The 22,650-nt window shown below is 41.2% G+C and overlaps 2 protein-coding genes across 5 annotated transcripts in view; both read left to right on the top strand.

Moving 5' to 3' along the window:
* Atg16 (Autophagy-related 16) overlaps positions 1-22,650 on the top strand; it is a 642,505-nt gene that overhangs the window by 477,398 nt on the left and 142,457 nt on the right. The gene's annotated exons all lie outside the window — the stretch shown is intronic.
* LOC143210246 (uncharacterized) overlaps positions 1-22,650 on the top strand; it is a 473,171-nt gene that overhangs the window by 406,675 nt on the left and 43,846 nt on the right. The window contains exon 4 of the mRNA XM_076426928.1: positions 1-22,650. This exon is cut by the window's left edge and continues 38,251 nt beyond it; it is cut by the window's right edge and continues 43,846 nt beyond it. The gene's annotated coding sequence lies outside the window, so the exon portion shown is untranslated.

The following is a 22,650-nucleotide window of genomic DNA, read 5'->3' as shown; positions in this document are numbered from 1 at the left end:
CCGGCCAAGACGTGAATAATATGCACCTGCTGCAACCGTAGAATGAGCTACGTGCACCAGTTCCTATTAACCTTCCGCGCGGAGTCACGTCCCTAACGAATATTCGGCCAAATTTCCTCACGTTTTATCGTCCGAGCTCTGATTTTCCCGCGACCAAACTAACGACCTCCACGACCGGTCATAACTATGCCAGTTCCCGGCGATTTCGCGAACGAAGCCACCACGACGGTCACGAAACTGTGCAGCGACGCGTATAGAATCCAAAAATCTCTGTCTGTCGGCCTGACCTGGCCTGGCCTTCGAAACACACATACCTTGAACGACATTGCAGATCGTACGAACCGAATCTGTGTCTGACTCTCTCTCTCTCTTCCTCTCGTTTTCTCTGCACAGTTCTGCGGGCTTCTGTGCTTCCACGAGTGCTTCCGCGACCAGGGCAAATAAGAATGCGAGCTTATTGTAGGAATATTTCTGCCGGTACCAGGGATAAATTCCTCTTGTGTGCCTCTCGATCGTTCGAGAGCGTCGCGCAGCATTGTCGACGACGGAGATTCATCTTCCCCGTTGCGCATTAACACAGCAAACGGAGAAAGGAATCGATGCATCCGAAATAATTACTCTGCGAGAGGGTGCATTTGTTTCTCGGGTTGGATATCTCTGCACAGAGATCCCCCGTATTGCTAATGTACCGAGTGGGGCGATCATAAAGTATTAAAACCTTCTGTAGATTTATGTTCTTTGAATTATTATCGAGAATATCCGGATGAGAAAATATTAAGTAACACGAGTGGTTTGTTTATTAGTATTAAAACGTTCTGTAGATCCGTGTTGTTTGAATTATTGTTATCGAGTGGATCGGGATGAGATATGTTAAGTAAGTGCTTTAGCAGGATTTATTATAATAAGGAATAATAGGGGGGTTTATAGTGTTTGCGATAGGTTATTGTAGCGAGGACAGCAGAGTATGGCAGTCGCGGTTAACACGTTCACAGTTACTTGGCCTACAGATTCGCCAGACCTCGATACCCCAGATTGCTTTATTTGGCAGTGTATCATGTAAATGGGGCATTGGTGGTTAATCTGGATTAGTAAATTAATACGAGCAGGCCTTTTTGCGCTCCGAGGAACGCGGGACAGACATACTAACATGCATCTTGAAATATGACGACGACAGTAATATAAAATGTGCTCGGATTGAGTTACAGTGTAGCTGATATAACGTGATTACCGGTGTTACCCTTGATTAAACGGCGGTGGAAGAATCGTGTTACGGATCTGGTTATAGTTAGATTGTGGAGCGGTGCGAGTTTATGATGTTTACCGGCTCTTAAGACGCGCCGGGGAGATTTTATATCGAAACAAAATTGCATTTCAATTATTATATGTTGTGGTAGAAACATTCCACAACCACTTTGTAATATCTTCGATATCGAAATCAACGTCTCATCAATCTAGATTAATTCTTTATCTTTATTTTGCCAAATCATCATTTTGGAGAAGACAAGCTCATTTCCAATAGTCTGCTGTATCTCCGCTATTATCATCAACACATTGAACCAACAAACGCTGCGGGACGCTTATTCCATCTAATCCCAATTGCGATGCTAATTGTAAAATTACGATTTCCGAACTAGTCCGACATAAGCTCGCGGAACTTCCGCTCTTTAAATTCATTCACATCGTTGTTATGCAAATCAGTTAGTAATTAGGAAACGCGGCTACGTTGTGATTACAAGGTACCGAAGACTCCGTAAACGAACAAATAACAAAGAAGACTTTGTTCGGAATATGTTCAGATCCTGGAATAACACTTCAAGCATTTCTGCTTTACACTATAAGTGAACGAGTTTCAAATTATTATGTTGCTGTTGGATTTATTCTCTTTTAAGCATGGCGCGCAGCCAAAAGATGTTAAAAAGGTGTACTGTATTCACTGAAAAATTAGAGAACATTAGAGAACATCTCGATTATATGTCCTAACAGCAATCCATGAAATATATCACAGGTCCATATTCTTGTCGACAATTTTCGTCTTCGTTGAAGTTCGCGCACTCTCGACGTAAAAAATCGACGAGACAGTGAGGAAAAAAGGTTGGACAGTATCCAGGATTTACCGCTGATCATTGCCGGGGTCTCGGGAGACGGTGTTCCGTGGTCCGTGATTTATCTGCGCGAGATTTAACGCGGCTTTCATCATCGACGTCTTCGATTCTTTCTGCGGCCGTGACGCGGCTAGGACGTCCTCGTACGTGGTCAGCGGGGAGAGTGCAATGACCAGGTCGTGTTCCCCGATAACACCCACAAAGTGTCCAACTTCAGATTGCTTTGGGTGCCGGGTCTCAGAAGATCGCCCCGGCGAAACTGCTCCTCGTAAACACCGTTACGAGAAAGGTTGTACGCTTGCACACGCTCGAAACCCGCCCGCACACCACCGTCATTCCTGGCCACAACCGTGCGGATCGTCACAGTCGTATTTCCATTTCGCGTTTCGCATAGGTGTAACGAAGTGATTTCAACGGCGCCGCGTCACTCCGATCTCTCCTGCACCACCTCTAACAGCATATGCACGTGCACGCGTGTCCATACGAGCGTGATTTCCTCCGTCTTTGTCGCCAAGCTCTGTTCCTTTCCCTCGGAATCCCTTTATTGTTATACACACCGCTTTGCTGGCAATTTATGTAGGCTACTTATGCGACCGCTCGGGCTGGTTACCGGATACGTCAATGGCAGTACGAATGCCACTACTGCCATTAGGGTCTGAACTTCTGTTACTGGACCTCGCACACAATATCCTTAATATATGTATTAAGACTGTAATATATTTGTATGGTTTTGATGTTAAATCGATCTGTACAGGTGTCCCAAAACTTTAGTACTTCCTTGAAAGAGGTGATTCCTTAAGTCATCTCAACTATCTTTTTTCTCTGAGAAATTATTCTCCGCAGCTTTGTTAACAACAACATTTATATTTACACTCCAATCCCAATCGACCAATTTCGCTGGGAACACAGTGCATCTTCTCGATCCGTTCGCATATAGGTATATATTAGGTCGTTGCATATGAAATGTCCGATTTTGAACAGTAACATTAAACAACCGCAACTATTTCTCTTTGATCAAAGAATCACACGTTTATTGATTGTATTATGGTAGACATTGAATTTTCTGGTCACTCACATGCTCCATTTACAAGATTGTCATCTCTATTTCGTAGTTCTTTTTACTATCAACAAATAGTGCATTGTTAATTGCAAGTGACTGGAGTCACATAAATAGTTTATTCTTACTTTAATAATTGTAATAAGCTGAGAAAAATTCATAGGTTGGCACTCTTAAATCATTGTGACCTTTTTACTGTTTTAAATTGCACCCACTCATTCATTCAGTATGTTATTTTTCCACACGCACGAAAAGAGCACGCGACAATCGCACTGATTGATGTTGATATCAAAATTTAAAAGGAAATTTATGTGTGTAAATTAAAATTGAAGATAGGATCGTAAGCTTCGTACCACAAAGTGACGTACAATGAATCTGTCAACTGTAATAGTATTTCTTGATCAAAACAACGCATTGGAACATTTGCGTTCTAAAATCGGACATTTCAAATGCAACAACCTAATATAAACGTCGTACAATCTCTCATCCACACTACTATATGGAAAAATGCAACTCCCCCCCGACTACATCGAGACAGAAGCCTGTAGCCTGTCTAATTGCATGACTCACTCTGTAATAGTATGCAGATTCTGTCGGTAATGCTAGGCGTTAGAAGGATCCTCCGAAGCAGAGTATTCATTAATTATACAACATGATCACGACGATGAAAGCTCGCTAATAACTAGATCAGGCGGTCTGATACTTCGGGATAATGTATAGTTCCCAGAGTCGGCGACTTTTTCGATTTCCTGATAGTATAGCCTTGGTTGCGTGTTCATTCGAATCGAACCGTTGCTGTTGCTCCGCGCCGCCGTGGATCCTATATCGATCGTGTGAAAGTTGCGAAACGAGTACCGGCTCCCCAGCTCGTTACCGCTAACAGCTGAATTAATAATTCACCGGTTGTATACCGGTGATCTTAATCTGTCGTGTCCGAATCACCGAGATTACAAATCACGTAATAGAGCCAATCGGGCCTGCGATATTTATCGGCGCTGGGACCTTTATCGCCCGCACTTGATCTTGGATATTTGCTAGTGAACGCGTAACGCACAGCTCGTTGCCTTCTGTCAGCGCTCGCCTACGTTCGTTCGATCCATTCGTCCGTGGTAAATGAGCCGCCGACGCGCAATTATATTATTAATGAATGCTCGAACAATATAGTGTGTCGATACGAATTGGTCGTAAAATACATGAAATATTAGGTCACCCCATAAGTAACGTCGTGTTCTATCTACAATTTCTCAACGAGGAAGTTAATTTACGGTTATTTTAAATCGTTGAAGTATTCACTTTAATTTTCTTCCACTTCGTATGCTCGATTTTCATTCCTGAGATGTATTATGGAGGATTTATTTTTGCCTTTTACAGATTACTTTATATTCTTTCGCGTATCTCTTCGTTGAAAGTCTAAAACAATTATTACGAATTTTTACTGTTAACTACCGTGTAGGAATCGTACAAAAATCAACCGAAACTGATTCCACGCACAGGAATGTAGCAGCTTTTCACTGGAACAAATTTAACTTGTATGAAAAACTTGGTTCCCTGCTCGTAACGTTGGAATGCAGAAAGAAAATTTTTAGCAATGTTCAAACTGCTTTAATTTTTATGTCGCTATAATTTTACTGGAACGCAGCTAAAATTTTTCAAAAAGCGTCTGGAAATTATAGATTTGTGATTATATAATGATATTAATTCAACGGGTCGATGTTTTTCTATTAAATTATTATATTGCATTAGTTATTCCCATGATGTGTATTGTATTCATACACTGTGTATTAATGGACTATTCCTGGAATTAGTGTTCACTGGCACTGTATATTGATGACTATACTGGATACTGTATAATTAATGTGCATTGGTGCTGTATATTGTAGTATGCCAGAATTAATACAATGTCTAATATCGTAATACTGTTTCGTAGTATTTGCTCTGCCGAGTGCTTCATTTACAACTAATAGTTAGTAATTGTTAAAACAATTTCCTGGATAACGACGCTGTAAAAGTATTCGACAGGACCTAACGAGTTGGACGTATATCATTAGGTAATTTCGTGACTCTCCTGTCTTGAATAGAACTTTTACATTCTAATAGAATAAGCTTGACAGTAATTGGTATCTTGCATTGTTTGGAAATGAATGACTCACGGTTCTAATGACATGAGTGTGTGAACACCGTGCTGCCTTCCCTGGCCCTGTCAACTGAAGCTTCGCCGTATTGATTTAACTGGGAAATCGATGACATTTAAAATCCTTCTCATTAATTTATTGTGAATCTTTGTGCACTTATACAATAGGCACAATTTTAAAATTCAATAGAACATGTGCAAATTAACAAAAATTAAAAACGTTCTTACTTCATTGTTACTGAGAGAATTCGTCAAAGTAAAATATTATCGACGATCGTGAATGACCTTGAGTCATAGGTCACTGTACGCATCCTAAATCGCCCTATTAGATAGTACATAGAAAAGTATATCATTCTAATTTAAAAAACCGAGTTGACCATCATATGTCCTCTACATGTCTCTACCTACAAAAAACTATTACATGGAATTATGTCATCCTCCTGTAACATCACCAACCCAGCATCTGCTTCCCCCTCATCCCATAAAGTCGTCAACCCACGACACAATCCAGCCAACACCTCTCTAGGTCCATCACACAGAATATTCGTTTTCCATTCGCTCTTCCGGATAGCCTCTGAGCTTGTCCGCATAATACGTTATTTTGGCGCCTGCCTTGGCCAGACGCATATTTCACTTGTCCCACTTTCTTGTCACGAAACCGAACCTACGGGGCAGCCGGTTTACCTGCGAAAGGAGCACTCCTGTGGTTTTTGCACGTGGCACGGTATGTGCGGGGCAAGCGACTTGTCTCAGTAAACGTCGCCGCGTTTAACGGTACACGCCAGATTGGAACCGTCGTCGTCGTCGCGTCCGCGGTGCCCTGGTCATTACGTTTGCTCCCGAGGACTCGCGAACTATACATACATCCACACCGACACGTATTCGGTGAGTGCAAAAGATCGTGCCCGATTCGAAGATAAACAGAAGCGGTTACAATTTTTTTTTTATCATTGTAGAAAATGTCGTAAGAGATTTATTTCAACATAATACAGTATTCATTATAAGAATGACAACCAAGAAAAAGATTTACAGTATAAGAATGTACAAATACATAAACATTAATATGAATACTTTTATATTGAACACAGTGTTGACGTTCCAACAATTCGTACTTATATGAAAACCCTTATGGGAACACTTACATGTAAAGGCAAGTCTTTCTGTTAAGCTTGGCTTTTCAATTAATTTTAGACTTTCGTCATTATACAAATTACATTGCCATTAAATATGGTTCAGAGTCTCATCGTCCACCTTGCAACTGCATCTGGGATCATTGCTAATACCTATGGGAGCTAGAGAATCAGCTAAGTGATAGTGGTCTGCTCTGCATCTATAGATAGTGACAACAGCCGAACGGGATAGACTTAGCTGTGAGAACCACGCAAGACAGTTTCAACTGAAGTATTGCTGGAACTAGATTTTACTCTTGTATAGCCCTTCCGTTTTTATAGTAGAGAGTGCGTTATGAAATATTTTTTTTACTAAATGACTCATAGAAATCGGTAAAGAGGATACTAGAAATACATGGATCGATATAGGAGGAAGCCTCTTTTGCTAAGAGGTCAGCCCTTTCGTTGCCATCAATCCCAATGTGAAACGGAATCCAATAAAATTTAATGAGGCTGTGAAACGGTTACAATTCAAGGTGGTCAGTTTTATCAATCTATAATGTAGCCGCTACCGGTTTCGACTTGCATACGAAATGTCCGATACGGGATCCTGTTTTCGTCACCAGTTACTTGATCCAGAAGAGGTTCTTTTCCGTTACATGCAAGCACAGGTCTCACTTATTCTTTCCCTTTTCGACTGGTTCACCTAAGACAAGCCACCTGAACAACTGCTATAATTTCTTGAGATAGGAGGATATGTTTGACACAAAAGTTGTTTTGTTTCAAGTATCCCATTACGTGGTGTACAGAGCTTTTTCAGGTGGAAGTGATTTGAAGGTCAACTTAATTCTTTTATTTATCGAACACGTACGATTTTATCTCTTCTGAAGGCAATTTCAATGATCATAATCATCCAAGGTCATTCAAGGTCAAAAGAATGCTATGAAAACGAATAGTCTCAGCTGTATTACTGAAATGTAAATAAAATGCTTAAAATCGGACTGAAACTTTTGCACTACCAGTACATTTACACCCAGAGCCACATACACAGATACCTAAGGAGCTGCGAAACGAACGAACGAGTTCACGGCGATCGGTTTGTTGACCGACAAGGCGGGGGAGCGGGATTATAGGGCTGTAAATCCGGGTAAATGCAAATCAGCGGGTTTCTTAACCGAGGAGAGGGGGAATCGTGTAATATGCTGACGGTCCAGGGGCGAGGCTAAATAGGGATCTCAGCTGGGAAAACCAGACAAACTGGACAAACTGGAATTATATGCGTATCGGGCAGGAAATATTGTCGGTCGGACGTGTCACCGATACCATATACAACTAATTAGAATCGAGCCGATACCGCGGGAGAGGTCAGGCTCACGGCAGTGTCACGTGGCACTGACCCGGCGATCAATGTCCAGCCTCTAATTTCCTCCCGTTACCTCGTATCTATACTGTACTATCGTATCTATACGTTGTCACACTCCTACGCCAGGGCCTCCTCTACATCGTCGACCCCGTACCTCCTCTCGCGCTCCTTGTGTTGTCATCGCCTATGACCCGGCCTGAATGTACACAACTGGGCCAATAGCAATTACGAGTAGCTCTATGGGTCTCTTCGTGAACAATGCCTTGGTGGTTTTGTACGACTCCCGGCGTCGTGCTCGATTATTTCAGCTTTTTTGCCAGCCGCAAGATTTGCACGCCACGGCTCGTGAGCGAGTGGATGGTTAACAGGGAACATGTGGGCTTTGGAAAAATTGAGAGCTTGTTTTTCTTTTGTTTCTTTCGGGATCGAGGTTCTCGAACATTTTCGAGATAGAAATTTACTGTCACGCTTGCGTAGCTGCATACTCAGTTAAACAAAAATTTTACCATCGTCAAACCAAGTTTCATGTTAAGGACACTGCCGGTGAGGAGAGTAGGAAAAGCTTCGTCGTTCCTACGATGAATTTCCGTTGCTGCTCTTACCACGATGATGTCATTTTAATAATTTCCGGCGGAACTACGCGAGGTCATTAACACGAGTAGAGGTTCCTGCAGAATAGATTATGTGACGTGAGCCAGATGAACACTGAATATACTAGAAGACGTGGATACATCTTAGTAAAGATCAAGTTTCTTTTGTTGTGACTAATTTTATTAAAAATATCTTATACTATTGTGTCCCCTTCGCATCCAACGAAATTATGCATCGCTACTGTCATTATGAACATTGTAATTTATTGTTAAATTATAAGAAGAGGACGAAATTTGCTGTTTTTTCGAATTACATGAAAATTACAGTAAAATATTGATATGAGATAAGAGTAGATCCTATCGTGTTTCTAGTTGCAATATTATCCCGAGCATTTATAATCAAATTTTAAGTAACGGTGATCCGTCGAGTAGGGCTTCTTAATGCGAGCATCACGACCGCCGGTCGAACGGCACATGATTAGATACACCGCAAGTATATCGAGGAAATTGAATTAAAGTCACTTGAGCGATCAGCCACGTTTCCAAATTGCGCCCGATGAACCTTTGACACCTAAATAATTATCTTTTGTAGTCCGTTACTCGAGAGACCCACGAGCAACATAGCGAACGACCGGCCTGCACGACGAGCCTGTTGTCACTATACTAAACGACACAACCCGGCTGTCTACGTGTGCCGTTTAAGCTGTTGATTAACACCAAGCCTATTCTGAGATCACACTGTGCCCTTCTGTCTAAAAATGCTGTTAACTTAGAGTGTTCTTCTTCACCGGAACAAATAATGCAGATATTCCTAGAATCCTTTTTGAACCTGTGATTACGGGACTGTGTGTTCTGTAAATAAAAATATTGGAAATATTTTGAATACTTTATTTAGGTTAAAAGTAGAGGGGACATTTCACTGCACTGCATTGAAATTGATTTTATTGCTATTCCACCTTCCAGTGTTTTATTTAAGTGAAAAAAAGTGATTTATAAAGTTCTTCAAACTTCGCAAAAATGAGTCCAAATTATCGTATTATTTTTTACGAAATTGTCACAGCTGAAATATTGGTAATTTTTAAGAATTCGGCATGTAGTGTTAAAATACTTGGATCCACTGTAGTTTAGAAAGAAGTGGAAGAACATCATTGAACACGGAAAACGTTTTAGACATCTAGATACATCATTTCGATTAGGACGGTCGTTTTAAACACTCGAGACCGAGCACAGGTACTCGTCTAATGATATCCTATCAAGAAAACATTCTTCCTCGATATTAATTGAGCAGCGAGGTTGTATTAGGAGAGCGTTCCATGTACACGGTCAAACGTCGCACAATGGAACGGGAACAAAAGAATGTTCCATTGATAGAAAGTGGAGGTAGCTCCGAACGCAATAATTATCATGATCTCTCCGTGGCTCGGGATCCATTACTTTGGGTCACGAATCCTCTACAGGACTGCGGGATCGGGTATTAGAAGCGGGAATAGTGAACGAATGAATCCACCAGCAAGATTTAATGCGGGTCTTATCAAAGAATGTCGAGGTCTAGATGAAACCGATATAACCTTATTCTGACATGCAAGGTAGAACCGCGGCTGACTTCAAATAACAGTAAATCGGTTCGATTCCGTTTAGACGACATTTCGATTACTATCTCCTGTTGTCCTCCGTTGCTTTGTTATACCTCGTTTCGTACGTGGGATTATTCTTTCGATGTAATCGAAAGCTGCACGGATCGCCGTGCAGAAAACTCGGCCCTTTTCGCATTCGTGCAATCCATTCTGTCTCAAACATTAAAGTTCTATTTTATTTTGTTTTCTGGAATTGTTGGGACACCTTCAAACAAATTGATTTTTGGTCACATTCTGTGATAACTTTCAAGTCGGCACCCCTACCACGAGGATAGTTATAAGGTGAGCACGATTTAATGAATTATGTTCTATTTCTACTGGTCTACTCATCAAAAAATTCAGTGAATTATTTCAGAATTTTGTGGCTGCAAAATGAATTCTTTTTAAAATCCGGTAGTATAAAATTGCTGATTTTATATTGAAGTTTTGAGAGTACCACGTTTATATTATAATGTTAATTGTGTCTCATCGTGATTATAATCGAATTTTCGAACGTGTTTCAAAAAATTGGAAATCTCCAAAAATTCGAAAAAATGCATATTTCGCATTGAAGTTTAGAGGGTACCAATTTTGAGATATTTTTGAAGCCATTGTTCTTGATTTTTTATCAGAATTTTTTATGTAGTGCATCGTAGTTAAAAAATACTAAAACTCAATTTTTCCAATTTTGTGGCTTTGGATTGAATCCCGCACCGGACGATTTTGTTTCGCTAAACACTTTTTTTTGTCTATTCTTAACCATATGATTGTTGCAGCAACATTTTAAATATATTTGAAAAGTGTTATTATTTTTGAAGAATGGCAACTCTGTTACCATTTCAAGCATTCATAGTTTGAAAATTGCAACCAGTGTGGGATTCTCGTCGCAAGTGATTTGAACGCTGCCGGCTTTAGAATACTTTATATTTCGAAGCGAACTCGATAAGGCCGTTCTACGTGTCACGCGAGCGTTAATGTCTCAGTATTGACGCTAATTACGTCGAATGAGGGAGCTTATGGCCACAGGAGCACGAGATACGCGGCCGTACTCTAAAGAGGTCAGCCTGGCCAATCTGCACGAGTAAAATCACAGAATATCATGGCCACAGAAAAGGTCCGAGAACAAATATTGACTCCCGGTGCCGAGCCAGCTGTGGAACGGGCGAGGTAAAATGATAGGTAACGGGAACGAGGGGTCGCGGGAAAAGCGGAGAAAAAGAAAATTAGGGAAGAGTAGGCCAGACAATCAGAGAAACAGAGGACAAGGGGACCAGCTTGAATAACCGTGCTGTGCTCGGCCAGTTATGCGTCGAAAACATTTCGGTGCCGCGCGAAAAAATTCTAATACCCCATTGACTGCGATGCCACCCGCGCATGGATCGCGTAAATCTTGCTCTGCGGCTAAAAGGAATTTTCCAAAAAATAAAATGGACCCGCTATGACGTCATGCACTTTGCTGCACAAGCAAATAATAAAAATTTATATTAACTTCAATTTAAACAAAAAAGTGTGTCGTTTTAATTGAGTAGCAATCTTGACTGGCTCAAGCGTATTGTTTTAACTGTATATCAATTCTGATTGACTCAAGTGTATAGTTTTAATTGTGGATTGATTTTGATTGACCCAAAATTCGATTGCATATTAATTTGATGTATATTATTTTGACATATTAATTTTGATTAGCTCATGGTCCTGACATATTAATATTGAAAGCTTATTAGTATGGTTCTCAATTACTGCAATATACAGGGTATCCCAAAATTCGTGAAAATCCCGAAAGGGGGTGGTTCCTGAGACCATTTCAAGCCACATTTTTGTAAACGAAAATGTGGCTTGAAATGGTCTCAGGAACCACCCCCTTCCTGGATTTTCACGAATTTTGGGACACCCTGTATTAAAACGAAAATTCAAAATGTTCTCTTGAATAACAATCCCTTTAAGAAATTATTGATTTACGTTCCTGAAAATGAACTAAAATTGTTATTGAATGATTTTTTCATAAAATTTCAATTCTGAATCACGAAACTGAATAAATAGCCATAAATATTGTAATAATTTTATTTGGTGTTTCCTTGGATGAGAATAAATTTATTGTTCACTTTGACCTCCTTTAAAATATCGATCACGTCAGTAACATTTTGTTTTTTAGTAATTTCTCCTGTCTACGTGGAGACAGGAAAACTTCTTTCGGTTCAGGTTTCGTTTTCGCTGGCACCTAACCTTTTTAGTCGCTAATTCGTCTTTTCTGTCAAAGAACTCGGGTCTCTGTGGTCGTATACAGCTGAATGCTGGGGCTAGGATCTCGCCGTAATTCAAGCCTCAGAGAAACACTGTTTCAGTCGAGAACTTTATCGCCTGCAACTTATCTAATTCAATTCTCCGCGAGATCTTTTGTTAGCAATTAGATGAATCGGTTTGATCTCAAAATCGATACATCAGTGCTATCAATAAAATATACTGATATGTATCACGATCAAAAAACGACTTTATTCAACATCTGATGTTAACACTGTCTTATCACTAAGCAGCAAATCTTATTTAGAAAAATGAGTCGGTTAGAAAACTAAAAATATTCAAAGAATTTAAAAATTCGGTACACTCCGGCATAAAGCGATTAAAAAATTGTTTTCGAAAGTTCTGTATACACAAAAAGAATTGTACGCTTACTACCACAAAAGATGCATACATAAAGTCTGTTGTGAATAATTTTTTGATCGCATTGTACTAGAGTCTACTATACTGTAGTATTATTTTGAACTTATTAAGATCATAAGATCTCCTGTGTTTCTTACAATTAATGCAGACAATTCGTTCGATCGTACCTTACAAAAAATATAAAAAGTGAAAAGAAGAGCCGACTCGTGACATTAATAATGAATTTAAAAGGTGGAAGGATCAGGAAATTGGAGTGGGATGGAAGGAAATTATTAATAATATTCACCGCGTCGCGTCGGTGGCAGAGGTCTTCCTCCCATGAGCGTAGCTTCTTAAAGCATAATATACCGTTAAAGGAGATCGCTATCGGAATCGGTAGACCACCCATGATGGAGTATCACGAAGGGTCGAATAATTTTTTCGTCGCTGTTGGTACTATGTAGGAAGAAGTTAGGCACCAAATGAATCTCTGCAGAGGATCCGAGGAACTGTTCTCTGCGCTACTTTTTCACCGATCGGTTGACCGCGATCGATACGATCGCGGCTAAATAAACATTTACGGTATAATAATGCCAATAAAGAGATCGAGACCGTGGCCGCGGTATCGTTCCTCAGGAACATATCTACGTAATCTGCCCGATCCCGGAATCCTGTAGAACAAGAAGATTTCTAATGTTTGGAAGACAATGGGAATGCTTCCGTTAGAGATTGAAACCGATCATCATTTCACGGGAATTTAAGAGCAGCATTCCCCGATAGAAGATACTAAAACTTGTTTCCGTTTTATTTAGAACCTGCACGAGCAATGTTCACCAGTGGTATCAGATATAGACGACGCGGGAGATTCAATATCAGATAATTGATTTCACGGTATTTGTTCAATGTTTCAGTTATTCCCTGTTGAAAACTCGCCCGTTCGTCGAAATCGTTCTTTCGCAAATTAATTACTCGCGAAATTTCTACAGTAAACATTCTCGTAAAACTCTTTCGTTATGAATCTAATTGAAAGATATTTTTATGTTTCTCGAACCGCTGCAATTTTTTTGTACAAAACCGTACTAGTTCGCAAGTGGTCTGTACACATTGAACAAACTATTTTATAAACTCGAACCGGTGCAGATTCGTTTTATTAAAAGTCAGCAAATTTTCTTGGGAGATTCTTGGACGTAAACGATGTAGTTTTAAAATTGTGTTGAGCTGTTTATTTGGTTATATTCCGGATGAACATAAATCTTTGCAAGAATGGAAAAGTTGGATGCAGCTCTTGACGCAACTGTTGCAACTCGTGATATTGCACGAGTCTAATGTCGTCGAAAACTTATGCTGTTTAAATATTTATGGATCAGGGTTCCGGAATGTCTATGAATAGAAATGAACTGAGTCTAGAATGTTAGTCGCATTTACTTTTGTGTATATTCATTAAAAATTTGCATGCATTTCATGAACTTTAAATAGTTAAATATCGATTAAGATTTTACATATTTTATTAACTCGGTTGAAAAGTTCAACGTTTCCTAGATTCATATATTTAAAACTTCAAATTAAAATGTAGCAATCATGAAATTCATTTTACAGTAAGAAAGCGCTTATTAACATTTATAAAACGCATTTTAACGGATTTTCCTATTTCCTTGCTTCGTCATCTTTTCACAAGCTGCTAAATTGCAATGAATGAATGTACTAATATTTCTACTTTGAAATTTTACGTGCAATCCAGCAGAAATTACATTGTAGCTGGAAATGAAACGAAAAGAAACAGCAGAATTTTTTGCAACACTTCATTCACGAGAAAATCGAGTTTGAAGATTCGTCAGGTTAGCGTGCGTGAGTATTTACAGGAAGTAGAGGCGGCCGGTCATGAACAGACACGTCAGCTGATTCCTATCCAGCACCACGCGCTCCCGACGAATTTTCAAACTAGATTTTCTCGTAAACGAAGCCTTAAACGAAAAACTTCTACTCCGTATTTTCCCTAGACTTTCACATTTCTAATTTTATTATTCGGGAACTTTTCGCTTACTATATTTACTTTTGAAGCACAACGAATACGTCCAGGAGTGGACAACTAATACATTCATATAAACTGTGCATTAAAATAACATGACTATAAATAGAGCGTGTGTTACCCAAGAATACCATCAAGATAATACAACAACGCGATAAATCCAGGGAAGAAGGTAGATGCGAGCGATACTTGTTCAAAATCCGGAAATACCTGCATAAACGCGGACGCGTACGAACAGGGGTGCAGGTAGTGCAAGAAAACGAGCTAGCGGGGTCGATCCGGTAACCTTGGGCGTCCAGTTGATTTCGCGAGGACTATAGCCGTGGAATTCCAGGGACGTGGAAGTGTGCCGGGGTCCGCGAGGACAATGGGAACGTAAGATAAACAAGCCGGGCCCGTCATCGTTCCGCGGCGATTTAGCAGCGCGGCGTCTCCGTTTCTTTCGCGTTGCACGGAACGGTTAAGTAACGCTGAATTATCCATCGTGTAGAGCGAAGATAGACACGAGAGTTAACCTCTACTCTTGAGCTTGAGACCGCATCAGCACGTTAATGCCAGCGAGAAGGAAAAGGAGAAAGAAAGCGGGGAAGAAACAGAGAGATAGTGAGAGTTCCTCGCGTTCGCGTTATCTCCGGGAGTGCGCATACATTTGCTCGGTGAAGCAGTTCCGTTTTCTTTGCTTCTCTCTCTCTCTCTCTCCTTCCCTCCCTTTCTCGGTTTCTCTCTTTCTCACGAGCCATTCTCGACCGGTAGACGAACCTAACTGTTCCGAATCGTCGCGATAATTTCGAATCTCACATTCAAGGCGGCGCTCTTGCGCATAGCAGTTCTAAACTACCCGCCTGGCTCTCTCTCCCCCATCCCCCACAACTCCCGCGTGGACCCTCAGCCAGCAACTAAATCAATAGATAATTCTACATTATTGTACCCAGATATAACGCGAGCGGGCACGTACCGGCTGCTTAGGAAGTTCTAGTAACCGAAAAGCACGAAATAGCTGGCACACTGCACAATGTATCACTGGCGCCGTAATACGGGAAACTAAATCTCCCCGGGTGAAATTTAAGGAGAGATTAAGGAGCGTATTCAGAACGCGTTGCGCCGGGAACGTGAGCACTTTTCCCGACCGCGCGCAAATTTTCTCGCCCGACGGACCACGATAATTTCCCCTCGCTTACGCTTTTGTTGCTTGATAAGTCCCGAAGAACACGTCCCCCCCCCCCCCCACCGCGAATCTGATATCGATGTTTACTTTCCGCGAGCGATGCTGCGAACTTTGCCAAGTTTTTGATTCTCGCAGTCCTGGGAGTCCTGGTTCTCTTTACGCGATATCTATTTTGCCCATCTCGAGAGTAAATCTGCGAAGAATGCCCCACTTCTGTTATCTTTGGACGTGGCTCTTCTTTACGGCGACTTGCGCTTGGGAGAGGAGCTTGTGAATGAAGATTGAGTGTTTCAATAGCAGCGTGACGCTTTGTTCTTCATTTTTGCCGCTTTTTGTTTAGTTAGTATAGTACCAAGCATTTCTTTCGATTTTATCGAAAAACTTTCAAGCTCGAATGCGATTCTCGAATCACTGAGTGGCCCTCGTTGATTTTGATCCTCTTTTCTATAAAAACACCATACTAGCTAATTTACAACTTAAATATTATAGTTGCTCAATGATAAGAAACAGTTTCAGGAATAGCGTTTTTTATTCTTCTTAAATTTCAAAAAATTTGTTTCGATGTCGATCAATTCCTACTGCAATAATGTTCGCAATCATTCATAATACTGCAGCGTTGCTTATTCCCCGCAATAATGCGATATAAATTTATAAACAGAAGGTGAACGCAACGCTGATCATACTGCGTCGTTGTGTGAATGCATTACAAGTAGAAACGGCTAGCTATAGACAGACACGCTGGCCTGTTATGTAGCACGGTACGTAACACAAGCTGCAATAAATTTGCAAAACCCATTTTCGCGAGACTCCTCATCCCCACGTATAGAATGCAATTGTTCATTCGCGTTCTTGTAAATTTTACATTTCATCGTGACCAAAAAAAAACAACCATTGTATAAATCTTTAAAATACTCGTCAGACGGTTCCGAAAAAGAATTACGTAAAATATCAACGATACATCATACAAAATATTTTAAGAAAATGAAGCTCGAAAATTTTTTCTTTTCAGTAACAATCCCAAAATAAAATATTACATTCTTGCTATTAAAAAGTGTATCAATAAATCCGTTGAATAACCGTTTTAGTAATAATCCCAAAATAATAATCCGTTGAATAACCGTTCAGTATTGTAAGTATGGTGGTTTTAAGGAAAATATTTTCTATAAACTGTGAAAAGAAACAGTTTAGCCGATCCACCTCCGCAAATATTAAATTCCGTATAGTCACGGCGCTGCCATTATACTGCGGCAATATTATCCGGTCCGTTTTCATGAATCCTTAAATAGTTTCGAGGTTTATATTGTGATGCACTGTTACGATGTAGCACATTTCGCTTTCCGCGGAGGAGTGCCTTTCGCCGCATCCTTCTCCCGCCGCAGCATCTTCCATCGTCTACCTGTGCAGAGGTAATGACGCAATCGTCGAGAATTATACTCGACGGGGTCGCGTATCGTACCCTTACATGCTTGAATCTTTCCGGTATTATTCATTACTCCTTAATAATGATCTCCGCGCGGCTTTCTTCCTTTCGTTCCTTTTCTTCCCCTCGCTTTTGCCATTCCCTGGCGAAACGGCGCTGACTATGCCGTGATCATGCACATAGTTTCAGATAGGCCGTTGTAACTGTTCGCAAATATTTCATTTATAATTCCGCAATTCCTACCATGCGATTCCAAGTGACAACACTTCCGAGTCAATTTTTGTCGTCAGTACAAAATTAATATATTGACTTTTAAAATACATCTACAAAAAATTCTTTGGCGTTGAAGCGATTTAATTAATTAGCTCAGAATAGTCTGAAAATAAAAATACAAAATAAAAATTATCTGCATCGATTGTGAGAATCAGGTGTCAAATAAAAATCTTGGTAAACTTTACTTTACCGGACTCAAAATTTGTGCCTTTCTCCCATAAATTATGATGTATTTGGTATGTAACCCAGTAGATTTGTACCCGGGACGGCTGCAGATCGAAATTTCGATCCTGTAGGATCAATGGTTCAGGAGTTATGCTTGCCTAAAGTTGAGCAATCTGCAGTGTTTTTGACAGATAAGGGCGCCGCCATATTGGTTTGTAGTGACGACCGCGAGTCGCTTACCTTGCCCCCCCCCCCCGACCTAATCACCAACCAACTTGTACCACCTAGCGGCTCTGTTTGGTAAGCGACGCGCGACACTACAAACCAATATGGCGGCGCCCTTACCAAAAACACTGAAAAATGCACAACTTTCAGTAAGCATAACTTCTGAACCATTGATCCTACAGGATCGAAACTTCGATCTTCATCCGCCCCGAGTACAAATCTACTGGATTACATACCAAATACATCATAATTTATAGGAGAAAGGCACAAATTTTGAGTCCGATAAAGTAAAGAGGAGCCAAAAATCTATTTCGATTATCAACCCTTTGCAGTCGGTGTTATTTTAACTTGAAAATTAAAGATTTCTTTCAACCTAGAATAATACCTCATACAATACTTAAATGTGTAGTAATTCGTTAGATGCAAACATATTTAATAATGTAAATCTGATATAATGCTGATCATAAAACTGGGGGTTTTATACATGTATAATAAAAATTATATTCCCTGAACCATGTGCCCTCGACAATCGTTCTTAATTTAAACAAGATAACAATTTTCAAAAAAATCATAAAAGAATGCTTATTTAGCGTAGAACAGAGTTTAAATAAAATCCGGAGAAAATGGAAAGCATTCGGTAGACATTTTTCGAGAAGTTCAGCAATTAGAATAACTAGAAAAATGCGATCGAGCCCAGCTCCGGACGCCGCGCCGCCGTAAACTACAATACGATACATGCTCACGTTATAAGAAAGTCGAGCGGAACGGTAACGAACCGAGTCAAACAATCGGAAGTTTTTACTTTGTTCGTTCATTATATTGTGCCCGCGCGCGGGAGCATAAAAACGGAACGAATCTTCGTTCCACGGGCAAGAGCCAGCCGCGTCAGTTCTTCGTCAGGTATCGATCTACCCGACGAGCATCTGTTTGCTGTTTCATCGTGGAAAAGAAATTTCCAGATTCGAAGTTTATGCGCCCCGTTGGATTTTATGCTCCTCGGGATATAAAAGCCGCGCTTGGTAGTTGTGCCGGTGATTAACGCGTTCTTCCGTCCGCGTGTAATTTCGCAGAAAACGCTCGCCGTGTAACAGCCAGCTGTAAACAGATAACTGTGTGACGGATATCGATCCAGTTTTTCGTGCGGGGCCCGATACCCGGTCCTCTTTCGTATCGATCTTGATTGCTTTCTAAATGAGCTCCCGCTACGGACTCGTGTCATCGGCGAGATTTAATATTCACTCGTGTAACAGTTAAAACGTCTTGAAACGTGGATTTATCACGTGGACGTGTCCGACGAATTGCTTCTCCTTTCGATCCGCCGACGAGCACCGTTCATGCTTCTTTAGACGTGTGTCGTGTCGGGAACGAGCTACAACTATAACCGCGGCACAATAAGCGATAATAAAAAATACTATGATCCAAGACTAATGAAAAAATCGTAAGATTCTATTGATCGCTTATTGGGTCCGTTTCTTAAAGACTTCCTGCGAAGAAAAACAGTTCGTCCTGTTTTAACCCTCGGACAGCGGACATTTTAAGAGTGCCTGAAACTGCTTTATTTCTCACTTTTTTTAAAATAGATTTTTTTAAATACTTCTTGTAAACACGTTAGTCTTTCTGGTTTGGTAACACCTGTTCATTTTATTTAATCGCTGGAAGATATTTTCTCTTGACTGAAATTTCCACAGTCTTAAAGATTGACTCGTTACAATGTCACCTTAAAAAATTGATGTACGATTTTTCAAAATCGTCTTATGGAGCTTTGAATGAGAGGCAGAACCGAGTCCATGCTTCATAACATCTAAAACTGAAAAAATGACGATCTCACACACAGAGGAGAGAATCCTGTTTTCTAAAGAACCTAACAGGTGAACAAGGTTGCAAAGAAGATCGAATCACGCTAACAACCCCACAGAATCTACCGTTGTTCTGTCAATACAAGAAAAAGCTTAGCGAGCGTCGTCTAACAACCGTATTTGACACGTGCAATTTGACGCCGGCATCACTAACTCTTCCTGATCCCTGGACCATATTTCACAGGTCTGGAGAAATTAGAATCGAGTAGTAGTCCGTTTGACAGGTTCGCGTCCCTGTTATGTTTAATAAGGAAGTTCGCTATGCGGAAACGTTACGGCTCGGCTCGGCAGCCGGGTCTCCCGTCTCGCATCGCGCGGTTGACATGTCGGTAGCTTCCGAGTGTAAAGGAGTAAATAGGATGGTATGAGAGAATGTGGTCTACAGAAGATTGCCAGGCTACTTTGCCAGCAAATCAACTTTAACAGCCTTCTCTCGACGCGTTTGCCTACAAATCCGAAGACGACTAATTCTTCAGACGGTTGTGGTCGGACGCGGACATCCTCCGGGAATCGTCAACCGGCGTGTGTAGTACTGTTAGCTGCGGACTATGGATACATAACTTAAGAATCGCACGCTCGCTAATGTGTACGCGCCGTTGTAGGATTAGGCTGATTGCAATCCCATTTTCCGCTCTCGGAACGTTGCAGAGGACGATGCTTTGCTCCCTGGACTACGGCAATCAGCAAAATCGGAACTTGATAACTTCGTTTCATAGAGAATATACAAATCCGAGGAAAATATTCTTTAATTGTCGAGTTTGCAGTGAGAATTCCAAAAAAAAAATCGCAATTTTCTTTATGCTACATTTTTATATACAAATATTAAACTTGCTAATATCAAAGAAGTTTCTAATTAAGACAGACAATGTTAAAAAATAAATTTTAGTGTAGACAGAATGGTAAACACGCATATATGAACAACGATTTAAACATTAACTAGCAAGGTACATTGTTTGAACATTTTTCTTTCGATATCGAGAGCTTCTATTGGAGATCAAGATAAATGTTTCAGCAGTATATCAAAAAAATATTTGTTCAATCCGTTTGACCTAAAAACGGAGTTTTTGCCAGTCAAAGGAAAACGATTCCAAAATCCGGGTCAGCAAACGAAGTCCTCGCAATGCTTTCCACGAAATCGTCGTCTAAAATTCCGAATCAAGACGCCTGGCGCGTTTTGGCCCGAAGAAAAGAATCCCTCAGCTCTTTACGAGATAATCACGAGGTAGCGTTATCCCTTCGCCAAAGATCAAAGGAGCGAGCGGCGGCGGCGGCCAACATAGGACATAAATGATCGCGGCACTCCCGTTGAGTACTCGCGGGGCGAGCAGTTACGTGGAAAAGCGGTCCGCCGTGTTTCTCCGGTAGTTTTATTTCCCCGGCGTGGCGTGACATATCGACAAGAGGCTCTCTCCCGAAGCCAAACACACGTGGCGCGTCTACCCGATCTCGAAGACGGCGCGCGCGTTGCTGGTCCGTTGGTTTTCTGTTGGCCGTAGCCGTGAAAAATGATGTGTACTGTATCCATTTCGTTGTCGTCCATATGTCGGCTACGGAAACACTGGGTTCTTACCATGGCTCTGCTGGAGGACAGGCAAAGCCAGCGAGAAAGACAGACGACGAGTCGAGGTACAGGGTGAGTCACTCGATAGTGGACCTGATGATGGATTTTCATGCAAAATAAAAATTCATTTTTTCTCTTAATAATTCTACTGAATTGAATATAAGCATGAGAAAGTGAGCTCGACTCTTCGTCGATTCCTGCTCCCTCTCGAGTCTCGAGACTTTTGCTAGATTGCATAAGATTTTCATTTTTGAAGAACTTTACTAAGATTCATGGTACAAAAGCAAGGTGTTTTCATTTAAAGAAATTATGATGACCTTGAAATGAAGCAAAACATGTTTACGTCACAATATTTCTCGAAACGTGTGCAATTTCGGTCATCCTGTACAATAATTATACAATAATATCTGAAATCGGACATTTCATGTGCAACGTTAAGGTGGATACGTGAAAATGGTACTGCTGCTGGGTCCACTAGCCAATGAATCAGCCTGTAAAAGAGCGAATGAGAGAGAAAGAGAGAGAGAGAGTCAGGAACAGGTAGTCCGGCGAGCCACGAAGCCGCGTTCTAGTCGGCTGGTAACTCATCGTCCGTCGAGCAAGGACGTGACGAGTACTAAATGACCGCGAACAAGATCAGGATCAACATCCCCCAACAGCCAATTTCTTTAATAAATGATCCCATTACGCGGGCCCCGGCGCAAAAACTTCGCGTTAAAGTGTCTTATATATCACTGCAACGTGAAATTGGATATTTATTGGTGACAGATGGGACATGGCTGTTCCGCGGATCACGCGGCGCGATCAATCATACGCCGCGATACGCTATACACACTTTAACGCGCCGCCGCGTAATGAATTACATCCGCAGTAATAGGGGGTCAGCGGTGGCGGGTCCCGGTTTGAAAAATAACCGTAATATCATTGTTCCTATGGGCCGGTCTCTCGCGTATATGGGGTTCAGAAACACGCGAGCAGAGCGGTAGAGGCTATCTACCACGGTGGTGGTTGGCTTGTGCTACCACCGTCGCGCGTCGTTCCTCTACCACCGCTGCCACCAACCTCCCCTGGTGAAAAGCAACGTACACCATACGCGTGTGCGTCCCTAGTCGTCGTCTAGCCTTCTCTCTGCCTTCTATTCTCACGTTATCTGGCTGTCTCGTTTCGCCGAGTTTACATACGGCCGGTAAACTAAATGCGCGCGGAGCCTCCGAGCGACAGACGCAACGTCACCTGGGAATAGAAACACATGCAGCCTCGATTTGATATGCCGACTGACACACAGGATCACTGTTCGAATCTCTACGGCATATGGCTTGATACACGCGATGCGATCCGATCCGATCCGATCCGATGCGAT

This window comes from Lasioglossum baleicum, chromosome 7, assembly GCF_051020765.1.
Source record: "Lasioglossum baleicum chromosome 7, iyLasBale1, whole genome shotgun sequence".
Taxonomy (NCBI): Eukaryota; Metazoa; Arthropoda; class Insecta; order Hymenoptera; family Halictidae; genus Lasioglossum; species Lasioglossum baleicum.
This window is presented reverse-complemented; position numbering and strand designations above follow the sequence as displayed.